Source organism: Rhinolophus sinicus, chromosome 3 (genome assembly GCF_057876585.1).
Source record: "Rhinolophus sinicus isolate RSI-liver-muscle chromosome 3, RSI-T2T, whole genome shotgun sequence".
Lineage (NCBI taxonomy): Eukaryota > Metazoa > Chordata > Mammalia > Chiroptera > Rhinolophidae > Rhinolophus > Rhinolophus sinicus.
The window spans coordinates 2,720,390-2,726,322 of NC_142503.1; the positions used below are offsets into that span (position 1 = coordinate 2,720,390).

Sequence of the window (5,933 nt, forward strand, 5' to 3'; positions counted from 1 at the left end):
TGAAACATGGGAACACAGCATTCTGGCAGTTGGGAACTTTGCATGCTGTGACCTGATTTTATTCTTTGGACATGTTAGGCAAGTGGTGGAGAAAGATCAGCGACTATTCTTTCTGAAGTGATGTCCCTGCATGACAGTTTCCCGAGCTGTAATAACAAAGCACCGCAAGCTGGGGGGAAACAGCTCATATGTGTTCTCCCCCGGGTCTGGGGGCCAGAAGTGTGAAGTCAAGCTATGAGCAGGGCTGTGCCCCATCTGAAGGCTCTTGGAGAGGGCCCCTCACTGTCTCTTCCAATTTCTGATGAAAGGTGACCATTCTGGTGACGCTGGGCTTGTGGCAGCATCACTGTAGCCTCTGCTTCTGTTGTCAAATGGCCTTGCTTCTGTGTGTCTGTGCCCAAATCTTCCTCAGTCTTTGGACTGGGGCCCAGTCTAACCCGGCATGACATCGTGGTAAGTTGGTAACAGCTGCAAAGACCATAGTTTCCAGTAAGGTCACATTCACAGGTCCCAGGGTTAGGACCTCTGCCTGTCTTTCTGGGGACACAAGTCAAGCCACACGTGGCACTCTACTGATGCTGACTGACATGAAAAGGACCTGACCGCTTTTCTGAAGTGACTAGTGTTAAGCCCCACCCTCGCACTCTGCTTTCCAGTGTCTTACAAAGTGGGCGTGTCGTATTTTCATGTGCATTCTCTTGAGGTTTCCTCTTGACACATGGACCGTTTATACATGTGTTCATTTCAAAGTCCAGACTTCTGGCAAGGAGGACATAGGAAACATACTTTACGCATGGGGCAAATGTGTAGCCACAACCATGGTATTTCAGGTCCATACGATGGTCACACAGCACTTCCCAGAGCCTGAGGGCCCCTGTGTGACAAGCGAGGCTGACAGCAGTGCTTGTCCAAGAGGCCTGTGAGGAGTGGGCAGAAATCTCTGCTGACAGCCGGGGTCAACTCTGGAGGGCCTGGGCTTCCACATTCCCTTCTAGCCACAACTGTGCAGGAACATCTCACGATGGCTGATTCATAGTGTTTCCAGCCTGCGGTCGCTTTATACTGGTTGGCTGCCATCTCTACAAAACAGACCCCTTGAAACATCACAATTAAAGTGCCCACGTTCCAGCCCCCAATCTCTACATTTAACACATATTTTTTGCATTCTCTTGCCAAGGGAAATCATTCATTCAGTAATGAAAATCCTCTTACTGTTCCTGTGGTAGGTAAATCAGGTAACTCAAGTATGATAAGAAATAAAACAGTAACATAACTCTACTTTCAAAATTCAAAGTTAGTCTCCTGAACATCAAGATAAGAAAACACCGTGAACAATAATGTTTTATTTTGACACAATGAGAAAGCTCTCAGTGCCAAATCAAACAATGATCTTAGCATTGCCAAATCTTCACCCCTACCAGTGGAAAAAAAAAAAAAAATAGAGCTCTTTTGTAATAGAAACCATCCATTGTTCCAACACAGTCTTTCTTCTGAGAAGATTTAGCTGTCCTCCAAAGTAGACGATCATTTCCTCTTAGATGCATGTTTATATTGTTTTTGTCAAGGGACCCTCCAGAAATAAGGTTCCTTACATGTCACGTTAATTCTTTTAATAGAGAAATAAGAATATTGTGGGGGAACTTTGTCTTAGGGGCCTTCTTGTTCCTTCCTCTGAGTGCATTTCACATTTATACACTTCAAGCTTGGTACAAAGAAAGCCCTGTGTGCAAGGCAAGAAGTAAACAGCCACAGAGTCTGTCCTCTAGGGACTGCGCTCTCCACGGGAAGCAAGACTAAGCATAGGGCACGGCAGAAGTCACACAGGCTGTCTGAGGGACCTGCTGCCTTGTGCCAGGTCAGAGAGGGGAAAGTGCTTCTAACAGCGAGCAGCAGGAAGGAAGCCATTGAGAGGAGGTGCTGCTGAAACATGACTTCAGCAGTGTCCTCAGGCCTGTGAGCAGAGCAGCGTACGGACATTTGGCCCAGGAGAACATCGAGACATTGAACTAGTAAGCCGCACCTCTACAACCCTACCAGCTCTCTCTGCACAGCTGATTGGGGTGCCGTGACCCGTGACCGAACTCGTGACTGAGAATGCCAAGAGGGGCACACTGGGTAGGTCAGTGGATTGTGGGCAGGGAAGGGAAGGGCTAGAATTCCAGAACACAGAGCTTTTTCAGAGCATCGCTGATGTCTTCTTATGACCTTTGGATTTTGTTTTTGTGAGGTTTTTATATTGTGTTCATTTTATGTGTATTCATGTGTTTGTTTGTTGTTCAAAAGAAAAAGAAAGAAAAGACTAAACATAAAAGGGAAAAGAAAGTGAGACATTCTTTGCCAAACCTTCTAGGATTCTTGGAGTAAAACTGAAAACCAGCTGGTATCCTACATGGAACTTTTAGGTTGGAGTACACAAAGTGGATTATGTATTTCAATGCATCTATAGCTGCAGAACAGGGAGAAGACCAGACCAGGAGGCCACGGCCCAGAGTCAAACCCACACTCACACTGGGACTGAGGGAAGCGATCAGATTCCAAGGCTTACTTTACTCATATTTCATAAAAAAAGAAGGGGTTGAGCTTAATTGTCACAGGTTGTTTCCTTTGCAAAAATATAGGAATTTTGTAGCTTTTTTTTTTCTCTGTACAATGACTCATCTCTTTTTCCATTACAGGGTTTCTTCGAGTCACACTATTCAGATCAACTTGTTCATATCACATGATGTGAGGCTTCCCAAATTTGTCCATATTTACCCGATCCCAGTGTCAGAAATTATCCAGAGATCTTCGTCCTTTAAGTCTTGAGTTATTAGCACCCCTAACAAGAGCTTCTATCCAAGTGAACGCACGCCACTGACCCTCAGTTATCTTCATTTGGTATAAAGAGTATTTTGTATAAAATAAATATTTTGTATTAAAAATAAAAATCTGTAGTTAATCTATTCAAATCCAGAATTTAAAATAAAACACACATGTGCTACTCTCTTTTCTTTTATGGAGAAAAATTCCAATGTTGTAAGTCATCCAAATTACAGAGATATCAAAGCAGACCCGTAGCTGCTGAATGAGATAAATCAATGAGTTATGTGTGCCTTCTCTGCCGTGCTTCTTGACAATCTGGATATAATTTTAACGAATTTTACTAACATTATTACACAAGTGCCAGATGGAGGTTGTTTTGTTTGTTTATTATTGTTTGGGTGTGGTTATTTGTCTTTCCATAGTGGACCTCAAAATTCTTCAAATGAGATGTTACTGTATGAACAATATGGAATCTTATCTAAATACAAACATCTTCATATGGGAAACTATATACTTTACTGAGAAAAGGTTAGAATTTTTGTATGAGAGTAAAATGATGATAATTAAACATGATACCCCCAATTTAAAATGAAATCCATTTAAAAGTAAGCAATTTGAAGGAAGGAACTTAATGAGTGCCCCATGCTTTAGGCAGTTTTATTTGTGTGGTTCCAGTTTGGTGCTTACATTAGCCTAATTCTTGCATTAGTTCTACAGAGGTTTACATAAGACAGTGGAGTTGGTCAGATAGTGGCAACTGTTCGTTTAATTGGGAAATCCCTGGATTTGCCTTGTGTGAATGGCAACTAACTAATCCAAGACAACAGTGTCTCAAACTACAATGGAAATGTTTTCCTTTTATGAAATTCATGCTTCAATATTTAAAAATGTTCTTTATCTGCTCCCTTAACTTCGTGAAGAAATAGAATGCGCCATCTTTTCATGCCACGGCAAATACCTTAATATGACTGCGCTGTAAAATGAATCTGGGCAGGGTCGCATGGGATAATGGAGAGAGTGCTGCTGTGAAGTCAGAAAAGCTAAGTTCAAGGTGCGCGTCTGACTCAGCCAAATGCATGACTATAGGCATGTCCCAGTATATCTGAGGCTCCGTGTGGTGTTTGTTGTAAGAATGAGAGGTGACCAGGTTTTGAAATTGTTTGGACATTGCTGAAATTTCATACACACAAAAGGGGTGGTGGTGCTGTAATTAACTGGCTGTGGGGACATTGCTGTGTTTGTGTGTGTGATTTTAGCAAAGAAGGCCAGAATGGCCACCTTTCACTCTGCACGTGGGAAAGCAGAGGCCATGTGGAAAACCTGGATGGAGGAGATGAGATGAGAACTCAGTGACAGCCATCTTCAAACTCAGCCTCGGGGTGGATCACAGTTTTCTTCTCTTGGAAACTATAGCATACTCCCCTTCATCTTAGGGGGCGCTCCTGTCCAAATAGCTAACTGTACCCACATAAAGGGAAGGCCTGCTCTGAGGTATGTTAACATGTTTGTGCAGTTGTATCATGTACATTGACCATATGTTAATGGTATGTACCCAGGACTTAGTCTTATTATGAGAGGGTTATACATCAATAGTTCTGGAAAACATATTAGTGGATAGGGTTTTCAAAGGGCATGCATCAATGAACGTGCATTCCTAGAGCTCATCTGTAAAGAGATTTTCAGGCATGCATTCAGCACTTGGTCTTAATTTTCTGTTGATTTCTAAGCTCTAGCAAACCGCAAACAGCTCTGTGGGCTTCTCCACCAGGCTGGATTCACAGACGTAGAGGCAGCAGCAGGTCTTACCCTAAATCGGAACTACACGCAACAAAGCAAACACGGAAAGAATGGTGCAGAGCCGCAGAGCTTTGCACATCACCTAATATCGGGATGGCACTGCCTTATTTATGAGCAGTGATTATCACAGATCATAGGCACCAGCCTACACACCCCAGAGACAGCTTGTTCTTTGTGGTCTTGCTGATGTATTTATTTCTGTTCTGAATATGTTTCCTTCTCTGCAAACACTTCCTTGGTGTCCAATAGAAGGAGTATTCATTTTTCGGAACTGGGCTTTGTAAGCACTACAGTACTCTTCGTTATTCTTTACTATTCTTTAAAGGTGACTCCTGTTCCATTTGCATTTTGGGCCGTTGATGGTGTGATGGTTGTGCTGTGGACCCCATCGAAAGAAGACAGTTATCCACTCACCCTTTGAAGAGCCTCAGGCCTCTCCATCCCTGACGCTTCTCTCTGTGCAGGGACACCTGCTTTTCTGAGATTTGAAATGGAAGGCTGAGCTGGTCCCCCATTCACTGCAGGTAATAATCAGGGAATAAGGTTGTAAAGTCTTTTGAAAAACAGGAAATGTATGTGTGACTATTGCAAAGAGGCACCTGTGACTTAGTGCAGTATTAAAATTTTCTGAAACCATCATTTCATTTGTAATTCACTTATGATTGTCTCAGGCAGGGCCCAGCCATCTGAGAAATGAGCCGAATAGAACCCTGGGTGACCTCTCATTATGCCTGGGGCAATTTGGCCTTAAATGAAACACTGGTATACCATGTAAGTCAATATTTTGATTCATAAACATTAAGCATATAATGAATGAAAATATAAATCTATCTTTGAACACAAAGGGAGACTCGCTGACAGTATACTTTATAATCAACAGCTTGCTGTACCTTATACCATATTTGGGAAATTCTGATTTTCAGTTATGATATCAGATTTTCCTCAAGTGTGACACTCCTTTATTTCTCAGTATCATATATAACACTTCTCATTCTCAAAGAACGCTCAGGAAATCACTTTGTTACTCCCTTCAAACTGAAATACATCTTGAAGACTGATCAGTATTTTGTAATAATAGAAGCCAGATTGTTATTAAGCGCTCTCTCTCTCTCTCTCTCTCTCTCTCTCTCTCTCTCTCTCTCTCTTTCTCTCTCCCTCTCCTTTAAGCAGCAATCATCTAAAAGCAGCCAAGACAAGAACTAGAGTGAGGACTTTATGTTAGGCTATAGTTGGAGAGGCCAGTGATATTTTAGCAAATAAATATTGACAGCAGAATACAGGTTCAATATTAACTCTACTTAATTAGTCAGTCTTATAACCTAGAACCTTTCTGA

The 5,933-nt window shown here is 42.3% G+C and overlaps 1 long non-coding RNA gene across 1 annotated transcript; it reads left to right on the forward strand.

Annotated features, from left to right (window-relative positions):
• The first annotated feature begins 1,844 nt into the window (after positions 1 to 1,844).
• LOC141570443 (uncharacterized) lies at positions 1,845 to 5,650 on the forward strand. Its single transcript, XR_012494446.2, has 3 exons — positions 1,845 to 2,115; positions 4,059 to 4,293; positions 4,925 to 5,650. It is a non-coding gene; the product is annotated as an uncharacterized LOC141570443 (long non-coding RNA).
• The last annotated feature ends 283 nt before the right edge of the window (positions 5,651 to 5,933 follow it).